Below are 24,749 nucleotides of genomic sequence, written 5' to 3' on the forward strand. Positions count from 1 at the left end.
GGTCAGGTGGTCTGGTATTCCCATCTCTTTCAGAAATTTTCCACAGTTTATTGTGATCCATACAGTCGAAGGCTTTGGCATAGTCAATAAAGCAGAAATAGACGTTTTTCTGGAACTCTCTTGCTTTTTCGATGAGCAGGCTTATTTCAAGCTCAGTGCAATGCAAACCTGGTTCCTTACCTCCTCTAAGCTGCTTCTCCTCTGTATGGGGGATTCTTATTCCCAGCCAGGTGACAGAAACTGAAGTCACCTTGGCCTAAATGCCAGCCCTCCCTCAGGCCAATCCTAATGCCAACCCTCAGGCCTCCACCCTCACAGGGTGTCTGGAATATGGCCAGCACCAACTCTATGCTGTCTCAATGTGAGAAGCCGCTGACGGTCAGGGATAAAACACAGGATCCCCAGGGTTTCCCTGGTGGTCCAGTGGCTCCCAATTAAGGGGCCTGGGTTCATCCCTGGTCAGGGAACTTGATCCCACATGCCACAACTAAGAATTCAAAAGATCCCATGTGCTACAACTAAGACCTGGCAGAGCCAAATCAATAAATATTAAAAAACAAACAAACACAGGACTTCTGTCCTCAGGAGCTTCCAATCTAGTGACAGAAAATAAACAAGAAGTAATCAACATGTGATTATAAACTGGGAGGAGTGCTGGCAGGGGAACAGGCAGGGAGAGAAGAAAGTGATTGGGGCTGGGGGGCTCACTGCGAGGGGAAACCAGGGGCATCATATCCCAATGAAGAGGAGCCAGGATGTGAAGAGAGAGCGTGGGGTGGGCATTTTAGGAAGATGAAACTGCATGTCTAGTTTCTTACCGAGACTGGCAAGGTCTCCAGGAGTGAAGGGAACAGAGAGCCAGACAGTGTGGGAGGGTGGGAGAGGTGGATGGGCCGGATCCCACAGGGTCCCCAGGGGTAAAGCAAGGAAGTGACAGGTGTATTTATTTTTCAGATCACCTGGCACTGCATGGAAAAGAGACAGTGGAAGTGCTCAGTGAGGTCAGGGAAGGGCTCTGTGACAGTCCAGGGGAGGCGGGACAGTGGCTTGGAAGGGGGTCAGAAAGGGCACAGAAGGAAGACGGAGGATGTGGGATCTACAGCAGGGATGCCTGGTAGAATCTGCCACAAAAGTGGTGAGAGATAGAAGTCAAGGGTGACTTTTAGAGTTCTGGCTTGAGCAACTTCAAGGGGTGGGAATTTTTGTGGAGATGGGAAAGAACTGGGGAGATGAGGCTCAGGGGAGAAAATCAAGGGTTTCAATCTTTACATATTAGGTTTGAGATATCTGTGAACTACTCAAGCAGGAGTGGCTGGTACCTAGAGTGGATGGGAGGGGCTGGGGTAGAGAAAGGAGCACGTGTGTGACCAGCAGGAAGGCACCCACATTAGGGGTCGGCAGAGCCCCCCCAGGAGACGCCTGCAGAAGAGAGCGAGCAGGGGCTGTCAGGGAGGTGAGAATGAGAGGGTGTGTTGTCATCAAAGACAAGAGAGGAGGCAGACAACTTCAGAAGGAGGAAGTGGTCGGCTGTGTCAAACGCTGCTAGAAAGCGGAGGAAGATAAGGAGCAAGGTGACCATCGGATGAGGCCCACGAGGAGGTCACAGACAAGCTGGGGGTGGGGGTGAAGACATGATGGGGGCGACCAGGAGGTGAGGACTGATCAGAAGCCAAGGACCAGGGTCCACCCCCTCCAGTCCCAGCTCTGCACCATCCCCGGGCCCCTCGGCATGCTGGGCTGAGGTGCTGTTGGTCAAGCCAGGTGCCAGTGACCAGCCTCCTCTGTGTATTTCTGAATCTCCCACCATCCCCCTGACTGTCAACTTCTCAAGGGCGAGGACTGGTCCACTCGCCTCTATCACCACCCAGGTTGTGCAACTGGTGGGGGCCGGGCTCATAACTGCTCCAAGACCTTCTGATGAATGAAGGAGTCAATGCTGCTCATCCTCAGTCCCTCGATCACATCAAGCGACACTGTGGGAAATGGGGTCTGCCTCTCCCTCTCCTCTCAGCCGGTCTTGTATGTGTTTGGTGTGTGTGTTTGGTGGGGTTCTGGGATGTGGCCAGGGGGTGGTTCCTGCTTAGAGGAAACTCCAAGAAGAGACTCCTGCACCCATCAGCTCTGTTCCATCTCCTAGAACTTTCACCTCCTTCCCAAGATGCAAGGAACTAGAGCTGGACAGCCAAGGAGGGCCTTCTGCTCACAGGGTGTGTGGCTCAGGGTGAGAAGGGGAAGGCAAACTGGCTTCTGCCCCAGAGCCCTGCCAGAGATGGGCTTTGATCTTTTATGCCCCCTCCCCCTTCTGGGGGTCCCAGCCCACTGTCCCCCTCCCCTGGGCCCAGCAGATGCGCAGTCTGCTGACCTGACCACAGCCCAGGGGCAGGCAGCCCCTTCCTGCCTCCCCCAATGTGAGCGGCTTCCTGTTTGCCCGCAGAGGAAGCTGCTGCGTGCAGGTGGGGAGGCGGCGTCTCACAGACCGAGCGCAGGTTGGGGAGTGGAGCTCACCTTCCAGGAAAGGAGCTCTGGGGCTTTCAGCACACAGCCCACCCTCCTGAGAGGCAGAAAGTGAGAGGACAGAGGAAACGGACACCAGACTTCTGACAACCTTTCACAGCGGGCCCCTAGGTGCTGACATTCATCAGGCCTTTTACAACCAGTAACTCCAAACTCTAGAGTCTAGGGTGGGGGTGGGGTGTCATGAGCCCCATGCCACAGAACAGATGAGGTGACCAAGGGTCAGAGTAGCCACTCCGGCTGAAATTGAGCCCAGGACTGCCAAACCAAATTCACTTTCTGCTATACCCTACTGCCATTCACACACCACTCATATGAAGGACCGAGGCTTCTTTCCAAGCAAACCCAGGGCCACGGACAGCCCAGTTTGAACTCATCTTTTAAAAAAATAATTTTACTTGTTTGTTTTTGGCTGTGCTGGGTCTTCGCTGCTGCACGGGCTTTCTCTAGTTGCCGTGAGCGGGGCTTACTTTCTAGTTGCAATGGGCAGGCTTCTCACTGTGGTGGCTTCTCTTGCTGCAGTGCGCAGGCTCTAGAGCACAGGCTCAGTAGTCATGGCGCACAGGCTTAATTGCTCCACGGCAGGTGGGATCTTCCCGGATCAAAGATCAAACCCATGTCTCCTGCACTGGCAGGTGGATTCTTTACCACTGAGCCACCAGCAAAGCCACGAATTCATTTTTAACAAAGCAGACCTTAGGAAAACTCCGATGCTGATGGAGCTCACTACCATCCTTCTGGGGGTATCTAGCTATCAGGCAGAGGGAGAGCTGAGGCCAGAGACACCTCATTTGGGCCACATGTCCCGGTTGTCTCTGTAGAGATTTTGTTCTTCAAGGAGCCCTGGGAGTGAGGCAGCCACGTGCTCCTTCCTCCATAAAATGCCCTTTGCCCTCCTAGCCCTCAGGCCCTCAAGAGCCTGGGCCCTCAGGGAGACAGACAGGAGGACGCCTGTCTTCCTAAACAATCCTCTGACAGACTAGATGATGACAGCCCCACCGGCCAAGCAGACTGCAGGTTCCCCAGCGATCAGAGCAGAGAGCTGGGAGGGAGGTCCAGGTGGAGGGCTTCTAGGGACCAAGTCCATGACGGGGTCTAGGGACGGGGTTCCCCGGGGTCCCTCCCTAACACCTGTGGTCTTAGACTGGGAGAGGGAGGTATCCCTGAGCAGGGCAATGAGGACAGGGGGCAGAGGCCAGCGGTAACACCATCAAAAACCACACTACACACGTGGACACCAAGGCTGCCCTTGATTTCCTGGGGAAGGGCAGGAAGTGATTATTACAAAAATGAGTGACAAGCTTCTATCTCCTGGACTTGGTTGCCCAATCGAGTGCTGGGTACAATAACTTTGTGAGGTGTCCCTTCCCGGCCTGGGGACAGGTGTCCAGGCCACCAATTCCTGGAACTTTTCTTCCATGAGAGTCTGGCCCCAGCTGCTCTCTCCTAGTGCTGCCCCATGCTTTCAGATTAGCATTTTCCATGTAGCCACTTATCACAGGTCCATTGAGGTAGCCAGAAAGTAGGGTCCACAGGTATTCACCTCTGTCCTCGAGCCCCCTTGGTACCCAGATGATGCTTACAAACATCTGTCTAAATATATATGCCTTAAGATAGACTCAGTGGTAAAGAATCCGCCTGCCAATGAAGGAGACACAGGTTCTATCCCTGATCTGGGAAGATCTCCTGGAGAAGGAAATAGCAACCCACTCCAGTATTCTTGCCTGGAAAATCCCATGAAAAGAGGCGCCTAGTAGACTACAGCCCCAAGGGGTCACAATGAGTCCAAAACAACTTAGCGACCGAACAACAAGATACTATAAAAGGAAAAATGCTCACAACTTCAACATCCATAATCAGGAAACAGATAAATTATGGGACAACCATAGAGTCATAGGGTGAACCCCAGCACCTTTAACTATCTTGCTTTTGAAAAGCATTTCATGAAGTGGAAAGATTCTCACAGCATATTATTAAGTAAGGAACTTGATTATATATTTGGCACAGTCTCATTTTTCAAAAATGTATGTACCTAGGCAATGAAATACTAAAACACTGGTTGATAGTGGCAATCTCTGTGTGGTAACAATATACAGGATTTTAAGTTCTTTATGGCTTGTGTGTGTGTGTGTGTGTGTGTGGTGTGTGTACCTGCTGTCAAAAATAAATAGGGATGGACTTCCCTGGTGGTCCAGTGGTTAAGATTCTGTGCTTTTTTTAATGCAGGGGGAGAGGGTTTGATCCCCGGTCAGAGAGCTAAGATCCCACATGCTGAGTGGTAGGTTCAAATTAAAAAATAAAACAATACAGTCAAAGCTATGGTATTTCCAGTAGTCATGTATGGAAGTAAGAGTTGAACCAAAAGAAGGCTGAGTGCTGATGCTTTAAAACTGTGGTGCTAGAGAAGACTCTTGAGAGTCCCTTGGATAGCAAGGCAATCAAACCTGTCAATCCTAAAGGAAATCAACCCTGAATATTCATTGCAAGGACTGATGTTGAAGCTGAAGCTCCAATACTTTGGCCACCTGATGTGAAGAACTGACTCACTGGAAAAGACCCTGATGCTGGGAAAGATTGAAGGCAGGAGGGGAAGAGGGCGACAAGAGGATGAGATGGTTGGATGGCATCACCGACTCAATGAACATGAGTTCTAGCAAACCCTGGGAGATGGTGAAGGACAGGGAAGCCTGGCGTGCTGCAGTCCGTGGGGTTGCAAAGTTGGACATGACTTAGCAATGGAAGAAAAACAAGAATAAATATGCATGATGTTTGTCATTAGCAAAAATAAATTGGTTGTATTAAATTACAGAGAAATATTTAATTTCTCTGCTCACTTTAAAGGCTGGGAGTTTCTTTGCCAACATTCCTTACCCGCTCTGGTTGCCAGTGGGGGACTTGTGTGGGATGGAGGTGAGCCTGAGAGGATCTGTATGGGGCCCCCTCACTGTTACCACCTCTCAATTGGCTGCAGGGTGACTTCTCTGATGCTGGTGTAGGGACCTACCTGGGGCCCCAGAACTGATACAGAGTTTAAGATGAAGACATTTGAGATCTAACAGATACAGTAAGAAACCGTCTCAGAGCTTAACTTATCAGACTAAAAGCAGCAACTTTTGAGAAATAAGGTTGCCATAAATTCCTTCTGCAGGGCAAACCTACTCCCAGAAAGAAGAACTGAATAAAATCTATCCCACCTCCCTTCTCCAGGAGAGATTTATGGCCCAGAAGGAGACTGAAAAAAACAGTCTTACCTATAAAGACCAACACTATCCCTATTTTCTCATTTCATGTGTTCTAAAAATCCACTAGTCTTACGAAAAGAAACCTATTTGTTCTTCCCCTAGAAGCCTTTTTCTCCCTCGTCCCTTTCCGCTACTAATTTAGGTATATAAGCATTTAACCCTTTAACAAGTGAAAAGTGAAAGTCGCTCAGTCATGTCTGACTCTTTGCAGCCCTTTCACAAGCCAGCTACTTAGATTGACTCCTATGTGCAGGCCAATAAAACTTTTTTTTATTGTTAATCATCTGTCAGTTTAATTCACAGGTACCAGTGACAACATCTTAGAGGGTTGTTGTTGTTTAGTCACTAAGTCGTGTCTGACTCTTCTGTGACCCTATGGACTATAGCCCACCAGGCTCCGCTATGCATGGGATTTTCCTGGCAAGAATACTGGAGTGGGTTGCCATTTCCTTCTCCGTGATTTTCCTGACCCAGGGATCAAACTGGCATCTCCTGCTTGGCAGGCAGATTCTTTACCACCAAGCCACCTGGAAAGCCCCGTTAGAGGGTAAAGTTTTTCTTTTCCCCCTCTCCCACATTGTTCCTGGGTCAGGAAGATCCGCTGGCGAAGGGATAGGCTACCCACTCACTCCAGTATTCTTGGGCTTCCCTTGTGGCTCAGCTGGTAAAGAATCTGCCTGCAATGCAGGAGACCTGGGTTCGATCCCTGGGTTGGGAAGATCCCCTGGAAAAGAGGAAGGCAACCCACTCCAGTATTCTGGCCTGGAGAATTCCATGGACTATATAGTCCATGGGGTTGCAAAGAGTCAGACAGGACTGAGCAACTTTCACTTCAGTTCACATCGTAAAGATTATCTCCTCCATGAATCCACCAATCTAAAGCTGTATTTGCCTAAGTAGGCATATGGTATACATAATAAACATTTTTAATAGTTAAGAATGTACTTGAATATGCAGTAAAAAGTCATAATTTCACAGATACTGTTGCTAAGGACCACACTAAAGTAAATTATGCCTACTTCACATTGATTTTTCAAACTGCATGCACTCGGGAAAAAATGTTAAATGAAATAGTATAGGTGGAAAATTCTCATGCCAGAAATCATGACAAACTATGTGGACGAGTAGACAATTTTTATACGGCTGAGTTCAACCTTTCAGGCAGTTACTCTTTGGGAGAAAGAACTGGGATACTCCTTATAATGCTAACTGGCCTTCATCCATCATTGATTGATGAGCATAGAATTCAATTCAGATGCACAACTGGCAGAAAACCAAGGCTCTTCTTGTGTTACCTAAAGGAACAGATATGCTCTGACATAGTGAAGAAGGGAGACAAAAAGAGCAAGGCATTTCCTGGGGCCCCCCGAAAGGTCAGTGATCCCCTGGAGGTGCCCACACTTAAGCCTGCCCAGAGCAACAAAGCCATGGGCTCCCCAGTGCCCTCTACATGCCAGCTGGAGATGATCATGTCTATCAACAGTTGCCCACGGGGACAGAGGGGGCAGCCTGTCTGGCTTGGCAACTTCCAGCTGGAACAGTGCTAGGGCCCGGAGCTCCTCCCCAGGGAGAGAGCCGGCACACCTGTGCTTCCTGAGGTCCTTTCCCTCCTGTCTGCCTCAGCCCTTCCATGCATGCTTCAAGGATCCACGGAGAGACACCTGGAAGGTAGGGAGCCCTTGTTGGCCGTCCCCTGACCAGCTTTCCATGATGAGAGGATGCATCCCCGAGGCTGTGGAGCCAGCAGAGGGCAGAGTTCCAAAGGGCATCCATGCCTCCTTGTTGGTCCAGCCTCTCCATCTACATCTCCCTGCATGCCTGCCCAGGGCTTTGTTCTAGAGGGGCCTCTTCTGCCCTTGGGGGCTTCCCTGGAAATTCAGATGGTAAAGAATCTGCCTGTAGTGTAGGAGACCTGAGTTCAATCCCTGCATTGGGAAGGTCTTCTGGAGAACGAAATGGCAATCCACTCCAGTATTCTTGCAGGTGAAATCCCATGGATTTCTCATGGACTTCCATGAGAAGCCTGGCAGGCTATAGTCCATGGGGTCACAGAGTCGGACACAACTTGCAACTAAACAATAACAACGGCACATGATGACCTACCCATTCTAACATGTTCACCTCCTACCCACTCACTGAAGGGTCAGGAACACTCCCCAGCCTGCAGTCCTAACTATCAACGAGAACACTCTAGGTAGGTGAGCAGGACTTCAGAATGATTAGGTGCCTGACAGCCTGTCCACATGCCCGTGAGTGCACCTCCCCACCCCTGTGCCCAGGCCTGCCCTCGGTCCTGTCAGTGACAACCCATCTGCCTGGTTTCCCCAGGTGAGCAGGCACCCTTCATGCCTCCGGCGCCCAGTCCTGCTGGTTCTCCCTGCCCGGCAGCCCCACCATTCCTCCCTTACCTGGAGAACCCCAGGACCTCCCCTGCTTCCCAGGTTCACGTCCACAGTCCCAATTCTCCTTCAGGAGACCACCCCTGCTCTTGAAAATCCTTCCTGATTGACCCCTAGCCCACTGCTTCTCCCCGTTGCCTTTAGGGAAAGCCCAACACAGGCATTTGAGATCCTCCCCCAGCCTCTCCTGGGACCACACACGCCCACCCTGAGCCACACCCCCAGTCTATGGGGCTCCCCTGAACATTCTTGGAACTTTCACACGTTGGCGTGTCCTCAAGCTGGGCTCCTGGTCAGCTCTACTTCCCTTCCCCATCCTCCTTTCCTCCCAGCCAATCCTCTTCATCCGCCAAGGCTCACCCCCATCATGCCATTTCTCCCAAAAAACTTTCTAGACCAAGCCAATAAGAATCAGTGGTTATACTCGATGACATAAATCAAAGCAAGACCCTCTATGACCACCTCCTAGAGTAATGGAAATAAAAACAAAAGTAAACAAGTGGGACCTAGTTAAACTTAAAAGCTGATGCACAGCAAAGGAAACTATAAACAAGGTGAAAAGACAACCCTCAGAATGGGAGAAAATAACAGCAAATGAAGCAACTGACAAAGGATTAATTTCCAAAATATACAAGCAGCCCATACAACTCAATACCAGAAAAACAAACAACCCAATCAAAAAGTGGGAAAAAGACCTAAACAGACATTTCTCCAAAGAAGACATACAGATGGCTAACAAACACATGAAAAGATGCTCAGTGTTGCTAATCATTAGAGAAATGCAAATCAAAACTACAATGAGATATCACCTCAGAATGGCCATTATCAAAAAGTCTACAAACAATAAATGCTGGAGAGGGTGTGGAGAAAAGGGAACTCTCCTGCCCTGTTGGTGGGAATGTAAATTGATACAGCCTCTATGGAAGACAGTATGGAGATTCCTTAAAGAATTAGGAACAAAACCACCATATTACCCAGCAATCCCACTCTTAGGCATATACCCTGAGGAAACCAAAATTGAAAAAGACACATGTACCCCAATGTTCACTGCAGCACTCTACAACAGCTAGAACATGGAAGCAAGCTAGATGTCCATCGACAGATGAATGGATAAAGAAGTTGTGGTACATATACACAATGGAATATTACTCAGCCATAAAAAAGGAACACATTTGAGTCAGTTCTAATGAGGTAGATGAACCTAGAGCCCATTATACAGCGTGAAGTCAGAAAGAGAAAAATAAATGTCATATACTAATGCATATATATGGAATCTAGAAAGATGGTACTGATGAATTTATTTACAAGGCAGCAATGGAGAAACAGACATAGAGAACAGATTATGGACATAGGGAGGGGGAGGAGAGGGTGAGATGTAACATGGAAAGAGAGTAACATGGAAACTTATATTTTCATATGTAAAACAGAGAGCCAAGGGGAATTTGCTGTATGTCTCAGGGAATTCAAACAGGGGCTCTGTATCAACCTAGATGGGTGGGATGGGGAGGGAGGTGGGAGGGATGTTCAGAAAGGAGGGGATATATGTATACCTATGGCTGATTCATGTTGAGGTATGACAGAAAACAACAAAATTCTGTAAAGCAATTATCCTTCAACTTAAAAATAAACTAATTAAAAAAAAGAGTCAATGGATACGATAATTTCGTAATTCCAACCATGGGATGCAGTACAACAATCAGAAGCAATAAACCAAGTGTCCAGACACCAGCCAGATAAATCTTGAAAAACAGCATTGGGTTTCAAAGTAAGATCCAGATTTGTAGCACAATACAACGTCTGTAAGTTTAAATTACATGCATATATAAATCAACACCATATATTTCTCTAAAACAGTCTGGATCCCAGGATAAACATATCATAAATATATCAGAGTAGCTGCTGTGCACAAAAGGAAGATGCTGAAGGGCAGTCAGTGATGAGGGATAAAGAGGAAATCATAATAAGATCCCTTATAATTCCCTCAGAATTCAAAAACAACAACATGAAGACAAAAATCCAAGTTAAACCAGAGGCCAAGGACATGAACAGAAAGAGAAAGACAAAGGGCTTAAAAAATACAGGAGACTCATAACATCGCTCACAATAAAGAAATACCTATTAAAAATGACAACGTGATGCCCAAGTCTGCAGGACCATGCCAACACAAACAAGCAATCCCGGAAGCAGTAAGTCAGACTGGGGCTTCAGTGTAGCTGCAGGCTGGCAGCATCACTGTAAATCTAAACTACACAGAGCTTTTCAATCAGTAGTTACATGTTTATGGATTTCCCCTGCGGAAAGTCACAGAGTGAGCGAAGATGTAGGTACATGCATGTGCGCTAAGTCACTTCAGTCCTGTGTCCGACTCTTTGTGACCCCATGGACTGTAGCCCACCAGGCTCCTCTGTCCGTGGGATTCTCCAGGCAAGAATACTGGAGTGGGTTGCCATGCCCTCCTCCAGGGAATCTTCCTGATGCAGGGAGCAAACCTGCGTCTCTTGTGTCTCGTGCACGGGCAGATGGGTTCTTTACCACTAGTGCCACCTAGGAAGCCCGATGTAGGTACAAGTATCCAAATGCATACTTGTCTACCACAGCAAACTAACAAAAATAGGAAAAACAATTTAGAAGACCATAAAGGAATGACTAGAGAAATACAGTACAAACATATTTATTTTAAAAAGATGAAGTATATCTCTATGTCCTAAATCAGAATAAGTATATTAAGTTAAAAAAAAAAAAGGTACACACCTGAGTTTTCTTATTTGTGTTAAAAAAAAAACCAAAAGTACAATCTAGGACTTCCGTGATGGTCCAGTGGTCAGGAATCTGCCAGCAAATTCATGGGACCCAGGTTCGATCCCTGGTCCAGGAAGATCCCACACGCTGCAACTAAGTCTGTGGGCCACCACTGCTGCTGCTAAGCTGTTAAGTCACTTCAGTCGTGTCCCACTCTGTGTGACCCCATAGATGGCAGCCTACCAGGCTCCCCCATCCCTGGGATTCTCCAGGCAAGAACACTGGAGTGGGTTGCCATTTCCTTCTCCAATGCATGAAAGTGAAAAGTGAAAGTGAAGTTGCTCAGTCGTGTCCGACTCTTAGCGACCCCATGGACCAAAGCCTACCAGGCTTCTCCATCCATGGGATTTTCCAGGCAAGAGTACTGGAGTGGGGTCCCATTGCTTTCTCCGGTGTGCCCCCACTACTGAAGCTTGAATTCTGCAACAAGAGAAGCCACCGCAGTGAGAAGCCCATGCATCGCAACTAGAGAGTAGGCCCTGCTCGCTGCAAATAGAGAAAAGCCCACAGCAGCAACCAAGACCCAGCGCAGACAAAATTAAATAATAAAATTAATTTAAAAATACTTTTTTTAAAAGTACAATTCAGACACACTCATTTACAAATAGAACATTTATCCGCAAGCATTCTCAATGGCCTCTGAGGAGGACTGGGAATCAGAGGACAGGACCATAAGAGAGATTTCTGTGCTCCTTAAGGGCTGTTTGAATAAACATCTGTAAAAAACAATTTTTAACAGGCAAGTAGTACCTTTCAAAATATTTTTAAAAGAATTTGTAACCCACACAAAGATTGTCTTAAAAAGAAGAAAAGAGGTGGAATGCACCCAAAAGCCCTGCTGTCTTCTAAGAACCCCCTGCTGTGAGACACCCTGGAGCCCTAACAAACATCCCTTCAGCCAAAGCCTCTCTCTCTCTTTCAGAACACTTGGCTCTAAAACTGCACCACATGATTATAAATCCTGATTCTTCTTCAGTCATTAGCTGTGTAGAAAAGTGGGCAACTTGCTTCTTGCTGGCCTCAGTTTTCTCATCTGTGAAACGGGGTTGTCTGTACCTCACAGACATGCTGTGAGGCTGGTCTGTGTTTGCATATAAGGTGCTTAAAGGAGAGCTTAGCATATAGTACATGCCTCAACATACTCTCCTGACTCTCTTTTGAGCCTACTAATCAGATTATTCTTTGTAAAAGATTATTGGAATTTTTCTAGATGGCAACAGTTTTGCTCCCCATAGCCAGTCTTTAGTGATTTGAAAAACTTGTGGTCCACCTCCCACTTTAGCCCATGTTCTTTTGATGGATGCTGGGTGTAAGAAAAACAAGTGAGGGATTTCCCGAGTGGTCCAGTGGTTAAGACTCTATGCTTCCAACTTAGGGGGTAAGGGTTCAATCCCTGGTCGGGGTACTAGGATCCCACATGCCAAGGGACATGGCCAAAAAAATAAATAAATAATTTAAAAATTAAATTTAAAAAAAAGAAAAGCAAGTGATACTTCTCCTACCAAGAGACACACTCTGCATCTCTGGTGATTGCCTATTCCCCTGCTAGTGTAAACCATCAGGCCCGACCCTGAGTTTTCTTACTTGTGTGCATGCAAAGTCACTTTAGTCATGTCTGACTCTTTGTGACTCTATGGACTGTAGCCCGCCAGGCTCCTCTGTCCATGGGATTCTCCAGGCAAGAATACTGGAGTGGGTTGCCATTTCCTTCTACAAGGCATCTTCCCAACCCAGGGATAGAACCAGCATCTCTTATGTCTCCTACACTGGCAGGGGGAGCTCTTTACCACTAGCGCCACATGGGAAGTTTTCTTGGGAGCATGTAAATCTTTTGTCACAGCAGCTGAGAGCATCACCTGCCCTCCTGCATGTCTCTGATCAGCAGTCTAAACCCCGCGCCCTCTAATGAGAGCCCATTCCTCTAACATGTTCAGCAATGCCCAGTCTGCTCCAGCCTCCTTTACATCTCCGGGCCTTTGCACTTACTTTTCCCCCTGCTTGGAATGTTCTTTCCCCAGAGAGTCACATACCTGTGTCTTGTCTACACTTGGCTCCTCAGCACAGCCTGCCCTGACCACCCTATTGAACCCAGGAGCCCCCATCACCTTCTCACCCCTTACGCTGCTTTGCTTTTGTTCATAGCATTTATGTGACATGACAATAAAATGACTGTTATTGTTACTGTGGGCTTCATTGGTGGCTCAGACAGTAAAGAATCTGCCTGCAATGCAGGAGGCCCAGGTTCGTTCCCTGGGTCGGGAAGATCCCCTGGAGAAGGGAATGGCAACCCACTCTAGTATTCTTCCCTGGAGAATTCCATTGACAGAGGACCCTGGCAGGCTACAGTCTGTGGGGTCGCAAAGAGTCAGACACGACTGAGCAAATCTCTGTGTTACTATGTGTTGTTACTGTCCATTTCTCTCCACCAGAAAATAAGCTCTACGAGAGGAAAGACTGTCTTATTCAGTGATGTATACTTAACACCCAGAACAGTGCCTAACATGTGGGCCCTCAGTATTTGTCGAATGAATGAACAAACAAGTGAGTCAAAAGAATATGTCTTCTGGGATTTCCCTGGTGGTCCAGTGGCTAAGACTCCTTGCTCCCAATGCAGAGGGCCTGGGTTTGATCCCTCGTCAGGGAAGTTAGATCCCACATGCCACAACTAAGAGTTCACACGCTGCAACTAAGACCCCGCAAAGCCAGATAAATAAATAAATATTAAAGAGAAAAAAAGGATATGTCTTCCGGGGAAACTCAAATCGATGCCTCAGATTTAAACTTCCCAACAAGTCGGACAGCTTCCCTGGGGGCTCCCTGGTAAAGAACTCGCCTGCCAATGCAGGAGACAAGGGCTCAGTCCCTGGGTTGGGAAGATCTCCTGGAGAAGGAAATGGCAACCCACTCCAGTATTCTTTCCTAGAGAATGCCACGGACAGAGGAGCCTGGCTGGCTACCGCCCAAGGGGTCGCAAAGAGTCAGACTCGACTGAGCACGCATGCTCATGCCCATGGTCATCCTGCTTTGTTTTGTTTTACAGCACTTCTCACTCTCTGAAATAATATGATTCATCTGCTTACTTATTTTCTCTTTCCCACAACTCCTGTAAATAAGAGCAGCTATATTCTCAGTGCCTCCTTGTCTCATTAGTAGTTGGCACTCAGTAAATTTTGGATGAATGAATGAATGACCCTTCTTCAGACCCCTCACCTAAGGGAAACACCATATCTGGAAGAAAAGAATGAATCACTCAGCAGGGTCAGCTGTCTAAATCTGACCTTGGTGTGTTTCACATGTAGAGGGGCTCAGAGACATTCAATTAGTGGCTAATTACATTCAATCAACCTTGGGCCAGGGGAAGGACTGGGCTAATGAGGTTCAAGGGCAGGTGGGGCCCCTGGCTGCCCTAGCTTTCACTTTGCTGCTGCCCGCCTGACCCAGGCATGCAGGCCGTGGACACAGGGGTCTGGGTGAGCACACTTAGCAATGCGCTGAGCCTTGCAGCCCAGGGGAAAAACACCTGCAAGGAACTCACAGTCCTGGCTCCACTATTTTACTGAAAGAAGCTAAACTCAAGTGCAAGGCCAGAAAGAACCCTAGGGGGATAATGAGAGTTTGTTAGCCGGGCAGACACTGTTTACTGTCTCAGGAATCTCTAGGGTCTTCTGACCAGACACACCTAGCAGGGCCAAGGAGAGGGGGGCCAGCACCCAAGCAAATAGGGAACAGCTGGCTTCTCCTCCATCCCCATGCGCTCCTGGAGAGGCGGACAGCCTGCCAGGCCGGCCAGGCTCCCAGCAAACAGAGAGAAGGTCCCGACCGGGTCACAGGCCCCAGGGGCCACCGAGGCCAATGGGAAATAAGGAGTAGGGCCCTCCGTGGCGCCCGGCTCAGACGCTGGAGGCTTTTGAGGACTCCTCCTGCACCCAAATGCACCCCGCCCAGCTGGAGGGGGTCAGAGGGGCCATGGCACCCCAGGCCGAGGCAGGCTCTGTTGTCCCCCTGCGGCCCCTGGCCCCGCCGCCTGATGAAGTTGAAGGCGGAGGACCCCCACTCGCTCCCGCTCTCCCCGGTTGCACTGGGGCTCCCCCGCTCGGCGCCCCGGTGCACTGGCACACGGTCCCCATCGAGGGCGGCGCGGGGCCCCAGCTGCTCTTACCAGAGTCCCGCCGGGTTCCTCCTCCGGCCGCCCGCCCGCGCGGGCGCCCCATGGCCCGGAGCCCAGGCGCCGGCTAGGGGGCTGCGGGGCGGCGGCTGCGCGGGGGGCCGGGCCGGTCCAGCTCGCGCGCGCGGCTCGCGGGAGGCGCTGGGTTTCCGGCGCGGAGACTAGGGCGGCGGCAGAACCGGCGGCGCGGGGCGGGGCGCGCGAAGCCGTCCGACTGGTCTGACGGCGGCGGCGCGGGGCCGGCCCGGCGGGCGGGCGCCTCCTGCACGACCTGCGATGTTCCAGACGGGCCGGCCGCCGGCGCCTGGAGCCCCGCTCCGGTGTCCTCCTCCAGTCCAGAAACCAGCCGGAATCTCAGACGTGTGCACGGCCCCGAGCCGGGTCCAAATCCGAGTCCCTCCAAACCCATCCTGTAGTATTTATTTGGGCTCAAGAAATTAAGCGTCTATAACTTGATTTATGGTGAAATTTCCCTTGCTTGAAGCGGATCAGTGGCTTGAAGACGAATAGCTGTGTCTTGAAACTTGAATTTGTCTTAGTAAACATGTTCTCAGAGGTCGTGGTATTGGCAGGAGTCTCTTATTTTTCAATGCCCCATTATATGCCACTCTAGTTTTTGTCTCTAACTGTGGAAGGCCCTCTATGTGAAAATCGAAGTGAGTCCATACTTCTAGTACAGTCAGTGATACTTTAGCTTCCTTAGAGATTGACAACAGAAGTCCGTTTCTGTCTCCTTTCTTTTTTTTTTTTTTTCTGTCTCCTTTCTTTTCTTCCTTGGCCACATCTAACCGCAAGGGGTGAGATCCCTACCGGGGATCCCCACCGCCTGCAGTGGAAGCGCAGAGTCTTAACCACTGGACCACCTGGAAGTCCTTGGAAGTTCCTCTGTATTGGAAGTTCCTCTTCAAGCAACAATAGCAGCTATAAAATAGTATTTAATTTATGAGCCTTATCAATATGCCAGCTACTAGCTCTCTACCTGTCTTAGTACGTAATCCTATAATCACCCTATAAGGTAGAAAGCATTCCCTATAAAGGAAACGGAGGCACAGAGGTGAAGTAACCGGACCCATGACACGCAGACAGGAGCTGTCTGTCACCATGCAACGCTGTTGCTTTGTCATTTTTGGATGACAGACCTGATGCTAAGTCAGCAATCCTACAACTTAATAATAATTTGTTTGGTAATGGTACAAACGTTTACTGTGCACCTACCGTTTGTATGCCAGACGCCGACTAGGTACTGTGGAATAGAAGCCTGAACCAAATACTCAGAAAGTTCTCCGTCCAGCAGGGGAGCGGTAGGCTGTAAACTGGTGCTGGGCGGTGGGGGGCCACTCCCTGAGGGGAAAGATCCTAGAGGAGGGAGCCACACAGGGAAAAGGTGCAACAGGTAACTGCCTGCAAACTCCCCTCAAATTCTTGGCTGACTCCTGAATGAACATGCATGGGGCAAGAACCCACATGACCCAAAGGATAACAAGAGCCGGACAGAAATTTGAACAGCTCGTTGCCTGCTGCTGGGAAGTTTGGACTCAAGTCCTGCTGTTTTAGAGCTGCTTTGTGAACACTTGGCTTTTTTGTTTCTTTATTTGTCATTTTTTATTATTTTGAGGTACAGTTGATTTATGACACTGTGTAAGTTTCAGGTGTACAACATAGTGATTTACATTTTTTGAAAGTTACGCTCAATTTATAGTTCTTATAAAACATTGGCTATGTTCCCTTTGCTGTAAAATATATCCTTGTAGCTCACTTATTTTATATAAAGAAGTTTGTTCTCCTTAATCATCTACCCGTAGTTTACCCCCTCCTCCCTCCCCTTTCCCCACTGGTAAGCACTAGTTTGTTTCTCTGTCTGCAAGTCTGTTTCTTTTTTGTTATTTTAGCCAGCTTGTTTTATTTTTTAGATACCACATGTAAGTGAGATTATGCAGTATTTTTCTTTTTCTGTCTGACTTATTTCAGTAAGCATGATGCCCTCCAAGTCCATCCATGTTGTTGCAAATGGCAAACTTTCATTCATATCTATGTCTGTGTAGTATTTCATTGTGTGTGTGTGTGTGTGTGTGTGATCCCACATGTTCTTTATTCACCTATTGATGGACACTTGCGTTGCTTCCATATTTTGGCTGTTGTAAACGCTGCTTCAACTGTCCACTGAAACTTCATAATGACACACTTGAGGAGTAAAGACTGCATTCCAAAATTAAGGAATATATGCTAGGATTAGGGACAAATCAAGAGAAATCTAAAACCAAGCCCCTACCAAACCAAGGTGAGTTTCCGGTCATTTGACTTCCTGCTGGAACAAAATTTGACACTCTTCACAGGAAAATAAAAGAATCCAGAACATCTACAATGCATCATTCACAATATCTACCATACAACAATGGGAAAAAATAGTAGATATTGTGAGTAAAATATATGAACTATGGTCAAAAAGAGAGGAAAAGAAACAATTACAACATACCCACTAAAAGAAAAAAAAAAAACCTTGCTAACTCAAGGAAAACTGTTTCCCTCTAGACTCTTAATACTTCTGACATCAAATGTATGGGGTTTCCCCTCATATTAAGCAATTCTCCAACTCTTCAGACCAGCAGGATGTCCTATAGTTTAATTATGACACTACTCAGAGTTATTGCAGAACACACAGGCTAGAGGCTTCCCCTCACTTCAAATGCCAATCACAAGTTCCAGGTTGTTACCTGTACTTCTCACTCGCTGGCTATAAATTAAGGACTCCCAGGACCCTCTCCTCAGGCTTGTTAATTTCTAGAGTGGCCCACAGAACTCAAGAATCACTTGACTTACTGCTACCAGTTTTCTTTAAAGGATGGAACTCAGGAACAACCAAATGCAATGGACACATAGGACAAAGTATGGGAAAGCGTGCAAAGCTTCTATACCATCCCCAGGCCCACCACCCTCCTGGTACACAGATGTGTTCACCAATCCATCCTTTCAAGAGCTTGAATAGGCTCTCCAAACACAGTTCTTTAGGGTTTTTATGGAGGTTCTATTTTGTAGGCATATGATTGATTAAACCACTGACCTTTGGTGACTAAATTCAATCTCCACACCTCTCTGCTCACTGGAGATCAAGGGGATAGGATTGAAAGTTCCAACCCTCTAGTCGCATGACTGTTTCACCTGGCAGCCAGTCCCCATTTATAGGAGCTTTCCAAAAGTCACTTCATTAACGTAAACTCAGGTGTTTTGGAAGCTGCTTGTTATGAATAACAGACAACTCTCCTTCACCTTTGTCACTGCAGAGCTATTTCAGAAACTGGGGAGAAAACAAGCAAACAAATATTACAACAAAAGATGCTCCTATTACTCTCTGACTCAGAAAACTACAAGAGGCTTTAGGAGTTCTGTGCCAGGAACCAGGGGCAAAGACCAAATACCAAATATGTATTTCTTATTATATCACAATTATCATGCCCGCAGGCTTCCCTGGTAGATTAGTAGTAAAGAATCCACCTGCTGATGTAGAAGACTTGGGTTCTATCCCTGGGTCAGGAAGATTCTCTGAAGAAGGAAATGGCAACCCAGTCCAGTATTCTTGCCTGGTAAACCCATAGACAGGGGAGCCTGGTGGGCTGCAGTCCATGGGGTCGCAAAGAGTCAGACACGACTGAGCAACGGAGAGCACACTCACAACCTATGCACCAATGTTCCCCTCCTACTGCTGTGACTCATAAACTCTCTCTTGTCTTCGCCAGTGTCTATGAAAACTGTGACATGCTAACTTTCTGGCTTACAAGAGGAGTAAAATCAAATCTCAGATCCTTTCACAGTTACCAACTTAACAGAGATGAAGAGAAAAATCTTGTAAGGAACCAGGGGAAAAAATACACATTGCATACATGGATCCAATGATAGGAACAATGGCTAACTTCTCATCAGAAACAATGTAAGCCAAAAGACAATGGGACATCAATTTTAAGTGTTGAAAGGAAAAAGATGTATTAGTTACTAGATACTACTTATTAGAACTAGATACTAGTTCTGTATCTAATTAAAAACATGTTTTAAATAGAAATCTAAAGAAAGATATTGTCAAATAAACAAAACTAGTTTTTGCCACCAGCAGATTCACACTGCAAAAGAAAGTGAAGAAAATTTTCAAGGTGAGGAAGTGATGCAAGATAAAATTTAGAATCTATAGAAAGAAACAAAGAGAACAGGAAATGATAAATATATTAGTGAATGTAAAAGACAATTTTCTTTCTTGTATTTAGTGATTTAAAAATCAACTGATAATTTAGATTAAAAAACACAATAATATTAGGGGGTTTATAACACAAGTAGAAGAAGCAAGGAGTGTGACAAGAAAAGCACAAAGCAAAAGGGAAGGTAAATAAAACCACATTGTTGTAAGGTTCTTACACATGAAGCTTTATAATATTAACTCAGAGTAGTGTCAGTACAAGATATAAAAATAACTATTGAAATAGAGAAGTCAGGAAAGCTATGAAAAATAAGCAAAAAAAAAAAAAAGGGGGGGGACACAAATAAAGCAAATAGCAAGATTGAAAAGTTATCAAGAACTACTACACACTCCAAGACAAGACAGACCTTGTCAAAATGACTAAGAAAAGACCCAACTCTATGCACAGAAAAGATCCCCAACTCTACATTTAGAAAAAGTAAACAAAAAGGAAGAGACACAAATAAGACAAGTGGCAAGATTGAAAAGTTATCAACAACTATATTAAACACTTCAGTTAAAAGGAAAAATTTGTCAAAATGACTAAGACCCAATGCTATGTTTAGAAAAGATTCACTTTAAGATATAGATGGGTGAAAGAAATGAATGAAGAAATTATACTGTGTAAACAGTAAGCCTGAGAAAGCTAGGTGTGGTTATACTAAGTTTGTACAAAGTAGACTTTAACACAAGAAGTATTCCCCAAATTAAAAAGTGTCATTTTTGTAATGATAAAAGGATCAATTCATCAAGAAAACATAACCCTAGATATGATGAATCTAACAATCAAACTTCCAAATACATCAAGCAAAATTTGACAGAACAAAAGAGAGAAATATAAAATTCATAGAGTTGACTATTTTAACACCTCTCTCAGTAATTAATAACACAAGTACAAAATCATAAAGGTACAGAAGATGTAAACATTATAATTTATCATTATGAAATCAACATTATAGAATATTATACCACTGACAGCAGGATATATATTCTTTTCAAGTACACATGAACTTTAACCAAGACCAACTATTTGGACTATCAAAGAGTCAGTGGGTTGAAATTGTAGAGATTATGTCTTCTCAATCAGAATGAAATTAAGCTAGAAATCAGCAGCGATAATTTATCTAAACAATGCCCTAATATTTGGAAATCAAGCATTATGCCTCTAAATAACCCAGGAGTCAGAGACGATATTACAGGGAAAATTAGGAAATACTCCAAACTGAAAAGACATGAAGACAAATAAACAGACCAATGTAATGGAAGTAAAGTGTCCAAATATAGTTCTACACATGTATGGTCACTTGGCATCATTTGGCAAAAGTGTCAAGGTAATTTAGTGAAAAAAGAAAAGTCTTTCTACAAATGGTTCTGGAACACCTAGAACTCTGTATGGTAAGAACATGAACTTTGGGACTTGTATCTAGAACATATAAAGAAATCTTTCAACTCAATGAAAAATGGGCAAAATATTTGAATAGACATTTCTCCAAATAAGATATATAAATGACCAATAAGCTTATGAAAAGATGCTTGACATCATTAAACATCAGAGAAATACAAATCAAAATGCCAGTGAGATACTACTTCACATCCAGTAGGCTGGCCATAATAAAAGAAAATAAGTGTTGGTGAGGATATGGGAAATGTGAATCCTCCTATGCTTCTGGTTCAGTTCAGTTCAGTTGTGTCTGACTCTTAGCGACCCATGAACTGCAGCACACCAGGCCTCCCTGTCTATCACCAACTCTCGGAGTTTACTCAAACTTATGTCCATTGAGTCGGTGATGCCATCCAACCATCGCATCCTCTGTCATCCCCTTCTCCTCCTGCCCCCAATCCCTTCCAGCATCACGGTCTTTACAAATGAGTCAGTTCTTTGCATCAGGTGGCCAAAGTATTGGAGTTTCAGCTTCAGCATCAGTCCTTCCAATGAATATTTCCTTTAGGATGGACTGGTTGGATCTCCTTGCAGTCCAAGGGACTCTCAAGAGTCTTCTCCAACACCACTGTTCAAAAGCATCAATTCTTCAGTGCTCAGCTTTCTTTACAGTCCAACTCTCACATCCATTCATGACTACTGGAAAAACCATAGCTTTGATTAGAAGGACCTTTGTTGGGAAAGTAATGTCTCTGCTTTTTAATATCCTGTCTAGGTTGGTCATAACTTTCCTTCCAAGGAGTAAGCGTCTTTTAATTTCATGGCTGCAATCACCATCTGCAGTGATTTTGGAGCCCCCGAAATAAAGTCTGCCACTGTTTCCACTGTTTCTCCATCTATTTGCCATGAAGTGATGGGACCAGATGCCATGATCTTAGTTTTCTGAATGTTGAGCTTTAAGCCAACTTTTTCACTCTCCTCTTTCACCTTCATCAAGAGGATTTTTAGTTCTTCTTTGCTTTCTGCCATAAGGGTGGTATTCATCTGTATATCTGAGGTTATTGATATTTCTCCCAGAAATCTTGATTCCAGCTTGTGCTTCATTCAGCCCAGCATTTCTCATGATGTACACTGCATATAAGTTAAATAAGCAGGTGACAATATACAGCCTTGACGTACTCCTTTTCCTATTTGGAACCAGTCTGTTGTTCCATGTCCAGTTCTAACTGTTGCTTCCTGACCTACATACAGGTTTCTCAAGAGGCAGGTCAGGTGGTCTGGTATTCCCATCTCTCTAAGAATTTTCTTTTTAAAAAAAATTTATTTATTTATTTTAATTGGAGGCTAATTACTTTACAATATTGTAATGGTTTTTGCCATACATTGACATGAATCAGCCATGGGTGTACATGTGTCCCCCCTCCTGAACCCCCGTTCCATCTCCCTCCCCATCCCATCCCTCAGGGTCATCCCAGTGCACCAGCCCTGAGCACCCTGACTCATGCATTGAACTTGAACTGGTGATCTATTTCACATATGGTAATAAAGATGTTTCAATGTTATTCTCTCAAATCATCCCACCCTCGCCTTCTCCCACCAAGTCCAAAAGTCTGTTCTTTACATCTGTGTTTCTTTTGCTGTCTCACATATAGGGTCATTATTACCATATTTTGAAATTCCATATATATGCATTAGTATACTGTATTGGTGTTTTTCTTTCTGACTTACTTCACTCTGTCCACAGTTTGTGGTGATCCACACAGTCAAAGGCTTTCGTGTAGTCAGTAAAGCAGAAATAGATGTTTTTCTGGGACTTTCTTGCTTTTTCAATGATCAAATGGATGTTAGCAATTTGATCTCTGGTTCCTCTGCCTTTTCTAAATCCAGCTTGAATATCTGGAAGCTCACGGTTCATGTTTGATTGAAGCCTGGCTTTGCTGCTGGTAGGATTATAAAATGATCTAGTAGCTTTGGAAAGGGTTTTCCCAGGTGGTAAAGAATTTGCTGGCCAATACAGGAGACTCAGATTTGATCCCTGGATCAGGACGATTCCCCTGGGGAAGTAAATGGTAACCCATTTCTGTATTCTTGCTTGGGAAATCCCGTGGACAGAGGAGTCTGGCACGGCTACACAGCCCATGGGGCCACAGAAGAGTTGGACATGCTGTTCTTCAGCCACTAAATTGTGTCTGAGTCTTTGTGACCTCATGAACTTCAGCAAGCCAGGCTTCCCTGTCCTTCACTGTCTCCCAGAGCTTTCTCAAGCTCGTGTCCATTGAGTTGGTGATGCCATCCAACCATCTCACCCTCTGTCACCCTCTTCTCCTCCTGCCCTCAATCTTTCCCAGCATCAGGGTCTTTTCCAACGAGTCACTTCCTCGCATCAGGTAGCCAAAGTATCAGAGCTTCAGCTTTAGTCCTTCTAGTGAATTTCAGGGTTCATTTACTTTAGGACTGACATGACTTAGAGACTAAACAACAACAATGAGATTTGGAAAACAGTTTGGTCATTCCTCAAGGTTAACCATAGAAGTACCGAATGACCTACAATCCTACTTTCTGATACATACCCAAGAGAAATAAAAACACATATTCACATAAAAAATGTGTACACAAATGTTGATAGCAACATTATTCATGATAGGCTAAACTGGAAACACCCCAAATGTCCATCTACTTATGAGTGAGTAAACAAAACATAGCAGCATATCCATGCAATGCAATGTCATTTAGCTATACAGCTCCATGATCCTATGATACGGATTAACTTCAAAACATCACACTAAGTCAAGGGCACAAAAGATCACATATTGCATGAATCCATTTATATAAAACGTCTGCCATAGGGAAATCTGCAGAGACAGAAAGTAGATTAAGTGTTGCCTAGGACTGGGAGAAGGGGGAAGCGGGAGTGACTGCTAAAAGATATGGGGTTTCTCTCTGGGGTGATAAAAATGATGAAACTGTGGTGACGGTTGCACAACTGTACAAATATATTTGTACAGTATGAGCCAGGGTTCTCCAGAGAAATAGAGCTAAGAGGATTTATTTATTTATCCATCTATCCATCCATCCATGCATTAGTTACAGGAATTCATGCATGATCTGGCATCTACAAGCTGGAGAACAAGGAACTGACTGCTATGAGTCCCAGTCTGAGTCCAAAGACCTGAGAACCAGGGAAGCCCAAGTTCAAAGGCTTTGGCGTAGTCAATAAAGCAAAAATAGATGTTTTCCTGGAACTCTCTTGCTTTTTCAATGATCAAACAAATGATGATACTCTCAACTCAAGCAAAAAGAGCAAATTTGTCCTTCTTATGCCTTTTTGTTCTATTCACACCCTCAGTAAATTGGATGATGTCAGCAGGCATTAGTGAAGGCCATTTGTTTTACCCAGTCTACCTATTCAAAGGCTAATCTCTTCCAGAAACCCCCTCACAGTCCAAAATAATGTTTTACAGCTATCTGGGTTTACAATGGGGCTTCCTTGGTGGCTCAGACAGGACAGAATCTGTCTGCAATGCTGGAGACCCAGGTTCGATCCCTGGATAGGGAAGATCCCCTGGAGAGGGAGTGGCTACCCACTCCAGTATTCTTGCCTGGAGAACCCCAGGGACAGAGGAGCCTGAGAGGCTACAGTCCATGAGGTCACAAAGAATTGGACATGACTGAGTGACTACTAACAGTGTAACTAACTGGGTATCTGAAGAATTGGGGATTCTGGGATCATTTGGTGAGATTGCCCCAGGCACAGACATTGACGGATAAGGAGAGGAGGGAAGTGGAAGGAGATTGGGGGATGGAGGTTCTGACAGATATGAGTGAGGGTCCCCCTACTGGGTCATCTGGAATTACTGGGTGGGGGCTGACTTCACAGCAGGGAACAGTGAGGGGCTTAGGGGAGTTGGATCAGGACCCCAGCACCCATCCAGCACTTTGCTTCTGCAAGCTGGAGACACTTGGGTTATAGCATTTTAATAATGCTTTTTTTGTATAGAGGACATTCACATATGTTGTTTAATTGTCCAAA

General features: G+C 45.9%; 1 protein-coding gene across 3 annotated transcripts in view; it reads right to left on the bottom strand.

The window, feature by feature from the left end:
- Positions 1–15,252, bottom strand: part of PSD4 (pleckstrin and Sec7 domain containing 4) — a 45,235-nt gene extending 29,983 nt beyond the window's left edge. The window contains exon 1 of one of the 3 annotated variants that reach the window (XM_043468783.1): positions 15,114–15,252. The gene's annotated coding sequence lies outside the window, so the exon portion shown is untranslated. The remainder of the gene's footprint in view (positions 1–15,113) is intronic. The other 2 variants (XM_043468785.1, XM_043468784.1) reach the window with 2 other exon arrangements.
- Positions 15,253–24,749: the final 9,497 nt, after the last annotated feature.

This window comes from Cervus canadensis, chromosome 5, assembly GCF_019320065.1.
Source record: "Cervus canadensis isolate Bull #8, Minnesota chromosome 5, ASM1932006v1, whole genome shotgun sequence".
NCBI lineage: Eukaryota > Metazoa > Chordata > Mammalia > Artiodactyla > Cervidae > Cervus > Cervus canadensis.